We start from the raw sequence: 17,081 nt of genomic DNA on the forward strand, positions 1-17,081 counted from the left end.
GTGTCAACCTTTGCAGTGTGTTTAGTACAAGGCTGTTGGGGATTGTTTTTTTTTTTTTAACCCAGTATGTGTCAACCTTTGCAGTGTGTTTAGCACAAGGGCCGCCGTTGGGGTTGTTTTTTTTTTTTTTTTTTAACCCAGTATGTATCCACCTTTGCAGCGTGTTTAGTACAAGGCCATTGGGGATTGTTTTTTTTTTTAACCCAGTATGTGTCAAACCTTTTGCAGTGTGTTTAGTACAAGGCCATTGGGGATTGTTTTTTTTTTTTTTTTTTTAACCCAGTATGTGTCAACCTTTGCAGCGTGTTTAGTACAAGGCCGTTGGGGATTGTTTTTTTTTTTTTTTTTTTTTAACCCAGTATGTGTCAACCTTTGCAGCGTGTTTAGTACAAGGCCGTTGGGGATTGTTTTTTATTTATTTTTTGAGCCCAGTTATATGTCAACCTTTGCAGCGTGTTTTAGTCACAAGGCCGTTGGGATTGTTTTTTTTTTTAACCCAGTAAATATGTCCAACCTTTGTCAGCGTTGTTTTAGTAACAAGGCCGTTGGGGGATTTTTTTTTTTTTTTTTTTTTTAACCCAGTATGTGTCAAAACCTTTGCAGTGTGTTCAGTACAAGGCCATTGGGGATTGTTTTTTTTTTGTTTTTTTTTGAACCCAATATGTGGTCAACCTTTGCAGTAGTGTTATCAGTACTAAGGCCGTTGGGGTATTTGTTTTTTTTTTTTTTTTTTAACCCCAGTATGAGTCCACCTTTGCAGGTGTTGTTCAGTACAAAGGCCGTTGGGGGATTGTTTTTCTTTTTTTTTTTAAACCCAATATGTGTCAACCTTTGCAGGCGTTTTGTTCAGTTACAAGGCCGTTATTGGGGATTGTTTTTTTTTTTTTTTTAAACCCAACCAATATGGTGTCAACCTTTGCCAGCGTGTTTTAGTAACGAAGGCCGTTGGGGGATTGTTTTTTTTTTTTTTTTAACCTAGTTATGCTTGGTCAACCTTTGCAGCGTGTTTACGTAAATAAGGCCGTTGGGGCTTGTTTTTTTTTTTTTTTTTTTTTTAAACCCCAGTATATGTCCCACCTTTGCAGCGTGTTTAGTAACAAGGCCGTTGGGGATTGTTTTTTTTTTTTTTTTAACCCAGTTAAATGTGTCCCCACCTTTGCAGCGTGTTCAGTACAAGGCCGTTTGGGGATTGTTTTTTTTTTTTTTCTCTTTGGGGTTTTTTTTTTTTTTAAACCCAGTTATGATGTCAAACCTTTGACAGCGTGTTTAGTACAAGGCAGTTGGGGATTGTTTTTTTTTTTTTTTTTTTTTTTTTTTAACCCAGTTAATATTCCCAACCTTTGCAGCGTGTTTAGTAACAAGACCGTTGGGGATTGTTTTTTTTTTATAACCCAAGTATGTGTCCAACCTTTGCAGCGGTTTGTTAGTACTAAGGCCGTTGGGGATTGTTTTTTTTTTTTTTAACCCAGTTATGGTTTTTTTTTTTGTCAACCCTTTGCAGCGTGTTTAGTACAAGGCCGTTGGGGATTGTTTTTTTTTTTTAACCAAGTAGTGTCCAACCTTTGCAGGCGTGTTTTCAGTAACAAAGGCCGTTGGGGATTGTTTTTTTTTTTTTTTTAACCCAGTATGTTTGTCAACCCTTTGCAGCCGTGGTTTAGTACAAGGCTGTTTCGGGCGATTGTTTTTTTTTTTTTAACCCAGTATGTGTCAACCTTTGCAGCGTGTTTCAGTACAAGGCCGTTGGGGTATTGTTTTTTTTTTTTAAACCCAGTATGTAGTCAACCTTTGCAGCGTGTTCAGTACAAGGCCGTTGGGGATTGTTTTTTTTTTTTTTTTTAACCAGTATGTGGTCCACCTTGCAGCGTGTTTAGTACAGGCTCGTTGGATTGTTTTTTTTTTTTAACCCAGTATGTGTCAACCTTTGCAGCTGTGTTTAGTACAAGGCCGTTTGGGGATTGTTTTTTTTTTTTTGTTTAACCCAGTATGTAGTCCACCTTTGCAGCGTGTTTAGTACAAGCGCCGTTGGGGATTGTTTTTTTTATTTTTTTTAACCGTATGTGGGCAACTTTGCAGTTGGTTCAGGACAAGGCCGTTTGGGTTGTTTTTTTTTTTTTTTATCCTAGATGTGTCAACCTTTGCAGTGTGTTCAGTTACAAGCCGTTGGCGGATTGTTTTTTTTTTTTTTTTTTTTTTTAACCCAGTTGTGTCCACCTTTGCAGTTTGTCAGTACAAGGCGTGGGGATTGTTTTTTTTTTTTTTTTAACCCAGTAGGTGTCCAACCTTTTGCAGTGGTCAGTAACAGGCGTTGGGGATTGTTTTTTTTGTTTTTTTTTTTTTTTAAACAGTAGGTCAGGCATTGGGGATGGAATTTTTTTTTTGGGGAACCTAGTATGTGTCACCTTTGCAGTGGTTCAGTACAAGGCCCGTTTGGGGATTGTTTTTTTTTTTTTTTTTAACCCAGTATGTGTTCCACCTTTGCAGCATTGTTTTTTTTTTTAGTTTTTTTTAACCCAAGGCCATGGGGATTGTTTTTTTTTTTTTTAACCAGTATGTGTCAAACCTTTGCGGGTGTTTCCCCCCAGACAAGGCCGTTGGGGATTGTTTTTTGTTTTTTTTTTTTTAACCCAGTATGTGTTTTCAAGCCAATTGGGGATTGTTTTTTTTTTTTTTTTTAACCTAGTATGTGTCCACCTTTGCAGCGTGTTTCAGTACAAGGCCGTTGGGGGATTGTTTTTTTTTTTTTTGTTTTTTAACCCCAGTATGTGTCAACTTGGCGTGTTCAGTACAAGCGGTTGGGATTGTTTTTTTTTTTTGTTTTAACCTATATGTGTCAAACCTTTGCAGCGTGTTTCAGTTTTTTTTACAAGGGCCGTTGGGGGATTGTTTTTTTTTTTTTTTTTTTTAACCCTAGTATGTGTCACCTTTGCAGCGTGTTCAGTACAAGGCCGTTGGGGTTGAGTGTTTTTTTTTTTTTTTTTAAAACCTTTAGTATGTGTCCACCTTTGCAGCCGTGTTCGTACAAGGCAGTGTTTTGGTTTTTTTTTTTTTTTTAACCCATAGTGTCCACCTGTGCAGCCATTGGGGTTTAGGAAAGCCATTGATGGGTTTTTTTTTGTTTTTTTTAACCCAAGTATCTTTTGTGTTTTCCCCTTTTCCTTGCAGTGTGTCAGTACAAGGCCCGTTGGGGATTGTTTTTTTTTTTAACCTAGTATGTGTCAACCTTTGCAGTGTGTTCAGTACAAGGCCGTTGGGGATTGTTTTTTTTTTTTTTTTAACCTAGTATGTGTCAACCTTTGCAGTGTGTTCAGTACAAGGCCGTGGGGGATTGTTTTTTTTTTTTTTTTTAACCCAGTATGTGTCCACCTTTGCAGGTGTGTCAGTACAAGGCCGTTGGGGATTGTTTTTTTTTTTTTTTTTTTAACCAGTATGTGTCACCTTTGCAGTGTGTTCAGTACAAAAGGCCGTTGGGGGATTGTTTTTTTTTTTTTGTTTTTTAACCCAGTAGTGTCACCTTTGCAGTGTGTTCAGTACAAGGCCGTTGGGGATTGTTTTTTTTGTTTTTTAACCCAGATGTGTCAAGGCATTGGGGATTGTTTTTTTTTAACCTAGTATGTGTCCAACCTTTGCAGCATGTTTAGTACAAGGCCATGGGGGATTGTTTTTTTTTTTTTTTTTAACCCAGTATGAGTCAACCTTTGCAGTGTGTTTTAGTACAAGGCTGTTGGGGATTTTTTTTTTTTTTTTTTTTCACCCAGTATGTGTCCACCTTGCAGCGTGTTCAGTACAAGCGTTGGGGATTGTTTTTTTTTTTTTTTGTTTTTTTAACCCAGTATGTGTCAAGGGAATTGGGGATTGTTTTTTTTTTTTAACCTAGTAGTGTCAACCTTTGCAGCTGTGTTCAGTACAAGGCCGTTGGGGATTGTTTTTTTTTGTTTTTTAACACCCAGTATGTGTCAAGGCATTGGGGATTTTTTTTTTTTTGTTTTTTTTTTTTAACCTAGTATGTGTCAACCTTTGCAGTGTGTTCAGTACAAGGCCGTTGGGGATTGTTTTTTTTTTTTTTTTTAACCCAGTATGTGTCCACCTTTGCAGCATGTTTAGTACAAGGCCATTGGGGATTGTTTTTTTTTTTTTAACCTAGTATGTGTCCACCTTTGCAGCATGTTTAGTACAAGGCCATTGGGATTGTTTTTTTTTTTTTTTAACCCAGTATGAGTCAACCTTTGCAGTGTGTTTTAGTACAAGGCCGTTGGGGATTTTTTTTTTTTTTTTTTTTTAACCCAGTATGAGTCAACCTTTGCAGTGTGTTAGTACAAGGATGTTGGGATTTTTCTTTTTTATTTTTAAACCCAGTAAATGGGTTTGTCAACCTTTGGCAGCGTTTTGTTCCAGTACAATACCGTTGGGGGATTGTTTTTTTTATTTTTGTTGTTTTTGTAAACCCAGTATTGGGTCCAAGGCATTGGGGATTGTTTTTTTTTTTTTTGGGGTGAAAGAACCTAGTCTGTGTCAACCTTTGCAGTTTGGGTTTTCAGTACTAAGGCCGTTTGGGGATTGGTTTTTTTTTTTTTTTCTTTTTTTTTTTAACCCAGTTAGTAGAGTCAACCTTTGTGCAGTTGTGCTTCCCAGTACAAGCCGTTGGGGGATTGTTTTTTTTTTTTTTTTTTAACCCAGTATGGTGTCCACCTTTGCAGTGTGGTTCAAGTTACAAGGCCGTTGGGGATTGTTTTTTTTTTTTTTTTGTTTTTTTAACCCTAGCCAGTATGAGTCCACCTTTGCCAGTGTTGTTCTTAGTAAAAGTCCGTTGGGGATTGTTTTTTTTTTGTTTTTTTAACCCAGTATGTGTCCCAACCTTTGTCAGTAGTGTTTTCCAGTACAAGGCCGTTGGGGATTGCTTTTTTTTGTTTTTTGTTTTTTTTAAACCCAGTATGTGTTTCTAAGGCATTGGGGATTGTTTTTTTTTTTTTTTTCTTTTTAACCTAGTAATGTTGTCCCACCCTTTGCAGCTGTTTAGTACAAGGGCCATTGGGGAGATTGTTTTTTTTGGGGGGGGGTTTTTTTTTTTTTTAAACCAGTATGGAGTCCCCCACCTTTGCAGTGTGTTTTGTAGTACAAAGGACCGTTGGGGATTTTTTTTTTTTTTTTTTTTTTTAACCCAGTATGTGTCCACCTTTGCAGGCTGGTGGTTTCAGTACAAGGCCGTCTGGGGAGATGTTTTTTTGTTTTTTTTAACCCCAGTATGTGTCAAGGCATTGGGGATTGTTTTTTTTTTTTTTAACCTAGTATGTTGTCAACCTTTGCAGCGGTTGTCAGTACCAAGGCCGTTGGGGATTGTTTTTTGTTTTTTTTTTTTTTAAACCCAGTATGTGTCCAGGCATTGGGATTGTTTTTTTTTTTTAACCTAGTATTGTGTCAAACCTTTGCAGTGTGTTCAGTAACAAGGCCGTTGGGGATTGTTTTTTTTTTTTTTTTTTTAACCCCAGCATATGGTGTCCACCTTTGCAGCATGTTTAGTACAAGGCCATTGGGGAGGGATTGTTTTTTTTTTTTTTTAACCTTAACCCAGTATGAAGCTTCCAAACCAAAAACTTTGCAGTGCCTGTGTTTAGTACAAGGCCGTTGGGGATTGTTTTTTTTTTTTGTTTTTAAACCCAGTAATGTGTCCCAAGGCATTGGGGATTGTTTTTTTTTTTTTAACCTAGTAATGTGTCCACCGCCTTTGACAGCATGTTTAGTACAAGGGCCATTGGGGATTGTTTTTTTTTTTTTTTTGTTAAACCCAGTATGAGTCAACCTTTGTCAGTGTGTTTACTGTACCAAGGCCGTTGGGGACGTTTTTTTTTTTTTTTTAACCCATATGTGTCAACCTTTGTCAGCGTGTTTAGTTACAAGGACCATTGGGGGATTTGTTTGTTTTTTTTTTTTTTTAACCCAGTATGTGTCAACCTTTGCAGTCATGTTTAGTACAAGGCCGTTGGGGCGGATTGTTTTTTTTTTTTTTTTAAACCAAGTATATGTCACCTTTGCAGTGGGTTTGTTTTAAGTAAACAATTGCCGTTTGGGGTGGAATTGTTTTTTTTTTTTTTTTTTTAACCCAGTTATGAGTTCAACCTTTGCCAGTGTTGTTTAGTTTTTTGTTTTACCAAGGCCGTTGGGGAATTGTTTTTTTTTTTTTTGGGGGAACCCAGTATGGTGTCCCAACCTTTGGCAAGCGTTGTTTCAAGTACAAGGGCCCTATTGGGGATTGTTTCTGTTTTTTTTTTTTTTTTTTAAGCCCTGTATGTGGTCAACCTTTGCAGCATGTTTGTTAGTACCAAGGCCGTTGGGGATTGTTTTTTTTTTTTTTTTTTAACCAAGTTATCTGTCAACTTTGCAGTGTGTTTAGTACAAGGGCCGATTGGGGATTGTTTTTTGTAAGGTTTTTTAACCCACCAGTATGGTGTCAACCTTTGCAGGTGGGTTTAGCTACAAAGGCCGTTTGGGTGATTTTTTTTTTTTTGTGAAGAACCAAAGATTGTGTCAACCTTTGCAGCGTGTTTAGTACAAGAGGCCGTTGGGGATTGTTTTTTTTTTTTTATTTTTTTAAATTTTTTAACCAAGTATATGTCAACCTACGTTGCAGCATGTTTTGTTACAAGGCCGTTGGGGATTGTTTTTTTTTTTTTTTTTTTAATAACCTAGTATGTGTCCAACCACTTTGCAGCGGTTTGTTTAGTACAAGGCCATTGGGGATGTTTGTTTTTTGTTTTTTTAACAGTATGTGCAACCTTTGCAGCATGTTTAGTACAAGGCCGTTGGGGATTGTTTTTTTTTTTTTTCTAACCAAGTAATGTCAAACCTTTGCAGTGGTTTAGTACAAAGGCGTTGGGGATTGTTTTTTTTTTTTCTTTAACCCAGTATAACCCAGTAATGTGTTCAACCTTTGCAGTGTGTTTAGTACAAAGCCGTTGGGGATAAACCCAGTAGTTGGGTTTTTTTTTTTTTTTTTTTTTTCAACTTTGCGCGTGTTTAGTACAAGGCCGTTGGGATTGTTTTTTTTTTTGTTTTTTTTAAACCAAGTATGTGTCAACCTTGCAGCAATGTAGCTAAACCTTTGCGCTTGATAACTAAGGGTTATGTGTTTTTTTTTTTTTTTTTTTTTCAACCTGCAGGCGGGTTGTTTTTTTTTTTTTAAGTAACAAGGCATTTGTGTTTTTTTTTTTTTTCTACCCAGTGGGGATGTTTTTTTTTTTTTTTTTACCTGTGTCCACCTTTGCAGCAGGCTTTAGTACAAGGCGTTGGGGATTGGTTTTTTTTTTTTTTTTAACCCAAGTATGGTCAACCTTTGCAGGCCGTTTTTTTTTGGGGTTTAAAACCCCGTACAAGGATGGGGGTTTTTTTTTTTTGATTGTAACCACCTTTATGTTTGTCAACTTTGCAGCAAGTGTTTAGTACATTGCCGTGGGGATTGTTTTTTTTTTTTTTTAACCCAGTATATGTCAACCTTGCAGTGTGTTTAGACAAGGCCGTTGGGGATTCTCTTTTAAATTTTTTTTAACCCAGTGGTTTGTAACCTTTGCATCCCCGTATGTTTTTTTTTTTTTTTTTTTTAGCTTAGTACAAAGGCCGTTGGGGGTTTTTTTTTTTTTTTAACCCAGTATGTGTCAACCTTTGCAGCGGTTTAGTACAAGGCCATTGGGGATTTGGGGTTTGTTTTTTTTTTTACCCAGTAATGTGGTTTTTTTTCCAACCTTTTTTTTGCAAGCCAATGTTTAGTACAAGCCGTTGGGATTGTTTTTTTTTGGGGTGGTGGGTTTAACCAAGTTTATATGTCACCTTTGCAGTGTTTGTTTAGTACAAGGCCGTTGGGGATTGTTTTTTATTTTTTTTAACCCCAGGTATGTTTTTTTTTTTTTTTTTCAACCTTTGCAGTGTGGTTTAGTACAAAGCCGTTTGGGGATTTTTTTTTTTTTAAACAGTTGTGTCAACTTTGCAGCGTGTTTGTACAGCCGTTGGGATTGTTTTTTTTTAATTTTTTTTAACCAAGGTATATGTCCACCTTTACAGGGGCATTGTTTTTTTTTTTTTTAAGTACCCAAGGCCGTTGGGGATTGTTTTTTTTTTTTTTTTTTTAACCTAGTATGTGTCCAACCTTTGGGCAGCGTGTTAGTACAAGCCTTTGGGGATTGTTTTTTTTTTTTTTAACCCAGTAAATGTGTCAACCTTTGGCCAGCATTGGGTTTAGTTACACGCCGTTTTTTTTTTTTTTTTTTTTGGGAAAATTGTTTTTTTTTTTTTTTTTTTAACCAAGTAATAAGGTCAACCTTTGCAGTGTGGTTTAGTACAAGGCCGTTTGGGGATTTTTTTTTTTTTTTTTTTAACCCATATGTTCAACCTTTGCAGCATCATGTTTTAGTACATGCCGTTGGGGATTGTTTTTTTTTTTTAGGGGGGGAGGAGGGGGATTTTAACCAAGGGGTAATATGTTTTTTTTTTTTTCAAACCTTTGCATGTGTTTAGTACAAGGCCGTTGGGGATTGTTTTCTTTAATTTTTTTTAACCCAGTTTATGTGTCAACCTTTGCAGTGTTTGTTTAGTACAAAGCCTTTGGGGATTTTTTTTTTTTTTAACCCAGTTAGGGGTTGTCAACCTTTGTTTTTTTTTTTACGTTTTGTTTAAGTACCCGGCCGGTTGGGGAATTGTTTTTTTTTTTTTTAACCCAGTATGTGTCCAACCTTTTGCAGTGTTTTGTTTACAAGGCCCCGTTGGGGATTGATTTTTTTTTTTTAACCAAGGTAATGTTGGGTCACACCTTTGCGTTTTTTGTGTTCAGTTTTTTTTTAACCCATTGCGTTGGGGATTGTTTGTTTTTTTAACCCGTAAGTTCCAACCTTTGCAGTGTTTTCAGTACAAAGGCCGTTTGGGGTGATTTTTTTTTTTTTTTGTTTTGTTTTTTTTTAACCCAGTATGTGGTCCAACCTTTGCAGAGCGTTCAGTACAGGCGTTGGGATTGTTTTTTTTGTTTTTTTTTTACCCCAAAAAAAAGGTTATGTGTCCACCTTTGGTTCAGTGTGTTTAGGTAGCAAGGCCGGTTTGGGGATTTTTTTTTTTTTTTGAATTTTTTTTTTTACCCAGTAATGTGGTCAACCTTTGCAGTGGTTTCAGGTTTACAAGGCCGGTTGGATGGTTTTTTTTTTTTTTAACCCAATTGGTGTCCAACCTTGGCAGTTGGGGTGTTCATTACACAGGCGTTGGGGATTTTTTTTTTTTGTTTTTTTTTTTAACCCATTATGTGTCAACCTTTGCGTGTGCTTCAGTACAAAAGGCCGTTGGGGATTGATTTTTGGAGGAGAGAGTTTTTAACCCAGTATGTTCAACCTTGGACCAGTTGTGGTTTCAGTTACAAGGCCCGTTGGGATTGATTTTTTTTTTTTTTACCCAGATGTGTCAACCTTATGCATTGTGTCAGTACATGCCGTGGGGATTGTTTGTTAACCCGTATGTCAACCTTTGCAGGTGTGTTTCAGTACCAAGGGCCGTTGGGGATTGTGTTGTTTTTTTTTTTTTAACCCAGTTATGTGTCAACCTTTGCCAGTGTGTTCCAGTACAAGGCGTTGGGATTGGGGATTTTGTTTTTTTTTTTTTTAACCCAGTCATTGTGTCAACCTTTTGCAGTGTGTTTCAGTGACAAGGCCGCGTTGGGGATTTGTTTTTTGTTTTTTTTTAAACCCAGTATGTTGTCAACCTTTGCAAGTGTGGTTCCAGTACAAGGCCGTTGGGGAGTTTGATTTTTTTTTTTTTTTTTTAACCCAGGTATGTGTCACCGTTTGCAGTGTGTTCAGTACAAAGGCCGTTGGGGATTGATTTTTTTTTTTTTAACCAGTATGTGTCCAAACCTTTGCAGTGTGTTCAGTTACAATGGGCCGTTGGGGGGTGGAATTATGATTTTTTTTGTTTTTTTTTTAACCCAAGTATTGTGTCAAACCCTTTGCAGTGTGTTCAGTACAAGGCCTTGGGATTGATTTTTTTTTTTTTAACCCAGTATTGTGTCAACCTTTGGGCCATTGTTTGGTTCAGTTGTTTTTTTTTGGCCGTTTTTTTTGGGGTTTTTTTGTTTGGTTTTTTTTTAACCCGAGTAATGTGGTTCAAAACCTTTTGGTCAGGTGGCGTTCAGTACAAGGCCGTTTGGCATTGTTTTTTTTTTTTTTTTTTTTTTAACCCAGAAGTGTCAACTTTGCAGTGTGTTTCAGTACAAGCCGTGGGGATGTTTGTTTTTTTTAACCCAGTATGTGTCAACCTTTGCAGTGTGTTCGTACAAGGGGCCGTTGGGGATTGATTTTTTTTTTTAACCAGTAGTAGTCAACCTTGCAGTGTGTTCAGTACCATGCCGTTGGGGATGTTTGTTTTTTTAACCCAGTATGTAGTCAACCTTTGCAGAGCGGGTCGAGTACAAGGCGTTTGGCATTGTTTTTTTTTTTTTTATTTTTCCAACCCAGAATGTTGTCAACTTTGCAGTGTCGGTTCAGTACCATGCCGTGGGGATTTTGTTTGTTTTTTTTTACACAGTATGTGTCAACCTTGCAGAGCGTTCAGTACAAGGCCGTTTGGCATGTTTTTTTTTCTTTTATTTTTTTTAACCCAGAATGTGTCAACTTTTGCCAGTACTGTGTTCAGTACAAGCCGTTGGGGAGTGTTTTTTTTTTTTTAACCCAGTAGGTGTCAACCTTTGCTGCGGGTTCCGTAACAGGCTGTTGGGGGATTGTTTTTTTTTTTTTTTTTTTAACAATATGTGTCAACCTTGCAGTGTGTTTAGTACAAGGCCGTTTGGGGGATTTTTTTTTTCTTTTTTTTTTTTTTAACCCCATATGTTAAACCTTTGCAGTGTGTTTAGTACAAGGCCGTGGGGGATTTTTTTTTTTTTTAACCCAGTATGGGTCAACCTTTGCAGTGTGTTAAGTACAAGGCCGTTGGGATTGTTTTTTTTTTAACCCCAGTAGTGTCAACCTTGCTGCGTTTGTTCGTACAAGGCTGTTGGGGATTGTTTTTTTTTTTTTTTTTTTTTTGAAACCCCAATGTGTCAACCTTTGCAGTGTGTTTTAGTACAAGGCCGTTAGGGAGTTTTTTTTTTTTTGTTTTTAACCCAATATGTGTCAACCTTTGCAGTGTGTTTAGTACAAGGCCGTTGGGGATGTTTTTTTTTTTTACATAGTGGTCAACCTTTGCAAGTCCGTGTTTAGTACAAGGGTTGGGGATTGTTTTTTTTTTTTTAACCAGGATGTGTCAAACCTTTGGCGGGGTCAGACAAGGCCGTTGGGGATTGTTTTTTTTTTTTTAACACAGTAATGTGTCAACCTTTGAAAGTGGTTTTTTTTTTTTTTTTTTTTTTGTTCAAGTTTACAAATTCCGTGGGGAATTTTTTTTTTTTTTCTACCCAGTATGATGTTCAACCCTTTGCAAAAGGTTTTGTTCAGGACATGGCGTTGGGGATGTTTTTTTTTTTTTTTTTTTTTAATTCAGTATGTGTCAACCTTTGGGGGCAGTGTCTTTAGTACAAGGCAGTTGGGGAGGATTGTTTTTTTTTTTTTTTTTTAACCCAGTTTTTTTTAATTTGTGTCAAACCTTTTGCTGCGTGTTCAGTACAAGGCGGTTGGGGATTGTTTTTTTTTTTTTTTTTTTAACCCAATAGTCCGTTTTCAACCTTTGCAGTGTGTTTAGTACAAGGGCCGTTGGGGATTTTTTTTTTTTTTTTTTTTTTAACCCAATATTGTGTCAAACCTTGGCAGTGTGTTTAGTACAAGGCCGTTGGGGATTGTTTTTTTTTCTTTTTTAACCCAGTATGTGTCAACCTTGCAGTGTGTTCGTACAAGGCGTTGGGGATTTTTTTTTTTTTAACCCAGTATGTGTCAAAAAACCTTCGCAGGTGTTCAGTACAGCCGTTGGGGATTGTTTTTTTTTTTTTTTTTTTTTTAATTCAGTATGCGTCAACCTTTGCAGGTGTTTAGTACAGCGCCGTTGGGGATGTTTTTTTTTTTTTTTTTGTTTTTTTTAATTCAGGATTGTCAACCTTGAGCTGTGTTTAGTACAAGCGTTGGGATTGTTTTTTATTTTTTTTTTTTTTTTTTTAATTCAGTAGTGTCAACCTTTGCAGTGTGTTTAGTACAAGGCCGTTGGGGATTGTTTTTTTTTTTTTTTTTTTTTTTTTGTTTTTAATTCAGTATGTGTCAACCTTTGCAGTGTGTTTAGTACAAGGCCGTTGGGGATTGTTTTTTTTTTTTTTTTTTTTTTTTTAATTCAGTATGTGTCAACTTTGCAGTGTGATTTAGTACAAGGCCGTTCGGGGATTGTTTTTTTTTTTTTTTTTGTTTTTTTTTTTTTTTTTTTTTTTAAGTCAGTATGTGCAACCTTTGCAGTGTGTTCAGTACAAGCCGTTGGGATTGTTTTTTTTTTTTTTTTTTTTTTTAACCCAGTATGTGTCAAACCTTTGCAGTGTGTTCGTACAAGGCCGTTGGGGATTGTTTTTTTTTTTTTAACCAGTATGTGTCAAAACCTTTGCAGAGCGTTCAGTACAAGCCGTTTGGCATTGTTTTTTTTTTATTTTTTTTTAACCAGAATGTGTCAACTTTTGCAGTGTGTTCAGTACAATGCGTTGGGGATTGTTGTTTTTTTTTAACCCAGTATGTGTCAACTTTGCAGAGCGTTCAGTACAAGGCCGTTTGGCATTGTTTTTTTTTTTCTTTTTATTTTTTTTAACCCAGAATGTGTCAACTTTGCAGTGTGTTCAGTACAAGGCCGTTTGGGGATTGTTTTTTTTTTTTAACCCAGTAGTGTCAACCTTTGCCAGTGGGTTCAGGCCCCAAGGCCGTTTGATTGTTTTTTTTTTTTTAACCCAGTATTGTGCAACCTTTGCAGTGGTTCAGTACAATGCCGTTGGGGATTGTTTTTTTTTTTTTTTGTTTTTTTTAACCCAGTATGCAACCTGCAGAGCGTCAAGTACAAGGCCCGTTTGGCATTGTAACCCAGATCGTTGTTTTTTTTTTTTTCACTTTTGCAGTTGTGTTCATACCAAGCCGTTGGGGATTGTTTGTTTTTTTAACCCAGTATGTGTTCAACCTGCAGAGCGTTCAGACAAGGCCGGTGGCATTTGTTTTTTTTTGCTTTATTTTTTTTAACCAGGAATGTGTCAACTTTTGCAGTGTGTTTCAGTACAGTGGGGATTGTTTTTTTTTTTTTAACCCAAGGTAATGTTTCCAACCTTTTGCTGGCAGTGTTTTTTTTTTTTTTTTTTTTTCCGTAACCCAGGCTGTTGGGGAATGTAACCCAAATTGTGTCAACTTTTGCAGTGTGTAGTCAGGCCGTGGGGATTTTTTTTTTTTTTTTTTTTTTTTAAACCCAATAGTGTTCCAACCTTTGCAGTGCGTTTAGTTACAGGCCGTTGATTTTTTACCCAAATATGTGTCAAACCTTTGCAGTGGTCAGTAAAGGCCGTGGGGATTGGTTTTTTTTTTTTTAACCCAAGTATTGGCCAACCTTTGCTGGCGTGTTCCAGTACAAAGGCTGTTCTTTTTTTTTTTTTTTTTTTTAACCCAATATGGTCAACCTTTGCAAGTGGTTTAGTACAAGGCCGTTGGGGATTTTTTTTTTTTTTTTTTTTTTTTTAAAACAATAGTGTCAACCTTTGCAGTGGTTAGTAAAGGCCGTTGGGGATTTTTTTTGTTTTTTTTTTGGTTTTTTTTTTTTTTAAGGCCCAGTAGTGTAAACCTTTGCAGTGTGTTCAGTACAAGGCAGTGGGATTGTAACAGTATGCGTCAACCTTTGCAGTGTGTTCAGTACAAGGCCGTTGGGGATTGTTTTTTTTTTTTCTAATTCAGTATGTGTCAACCTTTGCAGTGTGTTTAGTACAAGGCGTGGGGATTGTTTTTTTTTTTTTTTTTTTTTTTGTTTTTTTTTTTTTTTTTTTTTTAATTCAGTATGTGTAACACCTTTGCAGTGTGTTAGTACAAGGCCAGTTGGGGATTTGTTTTTATTTTTTTTTTTTTTTTTGTTTTTTTTAATTCAGTATGTGTCAACCTTTGCAGTGGGTTCAGTACAAGGCCGTTCGGGGATTGGTTTTTTTTTTTTTTTTTTTTTTAATTCAGTATGTCGTCAACCTTTGCAGTGTGTTTAGTACAAGGGCGTTGGGGGAATTGTTTTTTTTTTTTTTTTTTTTTTTGGGATTTCAGTATGTGTCAACCTTTGCAGTTGGGTTTGTTTAGTACAAGGCCGTGGGGATTGTTTTTTTTTTTTGTTTTTTTTTTTTTTTTTTTTTTAATTCAGGTATGTGTCAACCTTTGCATTGTGTTTAGTACAAGGCCGTTGGGATTGTTTTTTTTTTTTTTTTTTTTTTTAATTCAGTATTTGTGTCAAAACCTTTGCAGTGTGTTCAGTACAAGGACGTTGGGGATTGTTTTTTTTTTTTTTTTTTTTTGAACCCAGATGTGTCAACCTTTCTGCAGTGTTTCAGTACAAAGGCCGTTGGGGATGTTTTTTTTTTTTTTTTTTTTTTTTTTTAATTCCCAGTATGTGTCAACCTTTGCAGTGTGTTCAGTATACAAGGCCGTTGGGGATTGTTTTTTTTTTTTTTTTTTTTTTTTAATTCAGTATGTGTCAACCTTGCAGTGTTTAGTACAAGGCCGTTGGGAGATTTTTTTTTTTTTTTTTAACCAGTATGTGTCAACTTTGCAGCGTGTTGAGTACAAGGCCGTTGGGGATTGTTTTTTTTTTTTTTTTTTTTTAATTTCCAGGATGTATGCGTGTCAAAACTTTGCAGTGTGTTTTTTTTTTTTTTTTTTTTTTTTTAGTACAAGGCAGTATTTGTTTTTTTTCTATGGGGTTTGTTTTTTTTTTTTTTTTTTTTTTTTAATTCAGTATGTGTCAACCTTGCAGTGTGTTTCAGTACAAGGCCGTGGGGATTGTTTTTTTTTTTTTTTTTTTTTTTTAAATTCCCAGTATGTTGTCAACCTTTGCAGGTGTAGTACAAGGCCGTTGGGGATTGTTTTTTTTTTTTTTTTTTTTTAACCCCAGTATGTGTCAAACCTTTGCAGTGTGTTCAGTACAAGGCCGTTGGGGATTGTTTTTTTTTTTTTTGTTTTTTTTTTTTAACCCAGTATGTGTCAACCTTTGCAGTGTGTTCAGTACAAGGCCGTTGGGGATTGTTTTTTTTTTTTTTAACAGTATGTGTCAACCTTGCCAGTGTTTAGTACAGGGCCGTTGGAGATTTTTTTTTTTTTTTTAACCCAGTATGTCAACCTTTGCAGTGTTTAGTACAAGGCGTTGGGGATTGTTTTTTTTTTTTTTTTTTTTTAACACCCAGTATGTGTCAACCTTTGCAGTTGTGTTTTAGTACAAGGGCCGTTGGGGATTGTTTTTTTTTTTTTTTTAACCCAGTATGTGTCAACCTTTGCAGTGTGTCGTACAAGGCCGTTGGGAGAATTGTTTTTTTTTTTTGACAGATGGGTTGTTTTTTTTTTTTCCCACCTTTGCAGTGTTTGTTCAGGTTACCCAGCCGTGGGATGATTTTTTTTTTTTAACCCCCATATGTGTCAACCTTTGCAGTGTTTTTAGTACAAGGGCCGTTGGGAGAAATTTTTTTTTTTTTTACCCAAGTATGTGTTCAACCTTTGGGCAGCCGTGTTTAGGTTAACAAGTCCGTTGGGATTGGTTTTTTTTTTTTGTTTTTTTTACCCAGTATGTGTTCAAACCTTTGCAGTGGTGGGGGGTTTAGTACCAAGCCGTGATGGTTTTTTTTTTTTTTTTTAACAAAGTATGTGTCAACCTTTGTTGCATTCCCTGTAAGTACAAGGCACCCGTTGGGAATTTGTTTTTTTTTTTTTTTTTTTAACCCCGTTATTGTTTTTTTTTTTTTTTTTTGTCAACCTTTGCAGTGTGGTTTCAGTACAAGGCCATATGGGCATTGTTTTTTTTTTTTTTGTTTTTTTTGTTTTTAACCCAGTATGTGTCAACCTTTGCAGTGTGTTAGTACAAGGCCGTTGGGGATTGTTTTTTTTTTTTTTAACCCAGTATGTGTCAACCTTTGCAGTGTGTTTAGTACAAGGCCGTTGGGGATTGTTTTTTTTTTTTTTTTTTTTTAACCCAGGAAGTGTCAACCTTTGCAGTGTGTTTAGTACAAGGCCGTTGGGAATTTTTTTTTTTTTTTAACCCAGTATGTGTCAACCTTTGCAGTGTGTTAGTACAAGGCCGTTGGGATTGTGTTACCCAGTAAGTGTCAACCTTTGCAGTGGTTTAGTACAAGGCCGTTGGGGATTTTTTTTTTTTTTTTTTTTTTAACCCAGTAAGTGTCCACCTTTGCAGTGTGTTCAGTACAAGGCCGTTGGGGATTGTTTTTTTTTATTTATTTATTTTTTTTTTTTTTACCCAGTATGTGTCCACCTTTGTAGCGTGTTTAGTATAAACCCACTGGAGATTTTTTCAAACCCGGTATGTATCCATCTTTGGGGCGTGTTTAGTACAAGCTTGTTGGGGAATTTTTTAACCTGGCATGTATCCCCCTTCGCAATGTTTTTCAGTGCAAGCCTTTTGGAGATTTTTTTTTAATCCAGTAATAGTATGATCCACCTCTGTGGCATTTTAATATAAGCCCATTGAGGATTTTTTCAACCCGGTGTGTGTCCACATTTGCGGCATTTTCAGCACAAGCCCGTTGGGAAATTTTTTTTAACCATTTGCGCAGTTTTTAGTACAAGGCCATTGAGGATTTTATAGACCCGGTATGTATCCACCTTTGCAGCGTGTTTAGTACAAGCCCATTGGGGACTGCCGAAATAGCACAAGCAAAACACTGTAAATATCATAAAGCTAACTGACTCCAAAAATTACTGTGAATTTTTCCCAGTGACTATCTAGCCACTATAAATTAATGTGACTTTTTTCATAGCCTAAGTTGTGACTTTTTCCTGTGAATTTATTATGCTCTTCTTCCATCTTGCTGTCCACCTTCTCCTAACAATTTGTTTCATAAGCGCAACTGCTTTGAGGTTTCTTTCCTGTTACGCCTTTCAAACTTTTTTACCCTCAATTTCCCTTTTAGCGCTGAATGACCTCGTAGA

This window comes from Macrobrachium nipponense, chromosome 18 (assembly GCF_015104395.2).
Source record: "Macrobrachium nipponense isolate FS-2020 chromosome 18, ASM1510439v2, whole genome shotgun sequence".
Classification (NCBI taxonomy): domain Eukaryota; kingdom Metazoa; phylum Arthropoda; class Malacostraca; order Decapoda; family Palaemonidae; genus Macrobrachium; species Macrobrachium nipponense.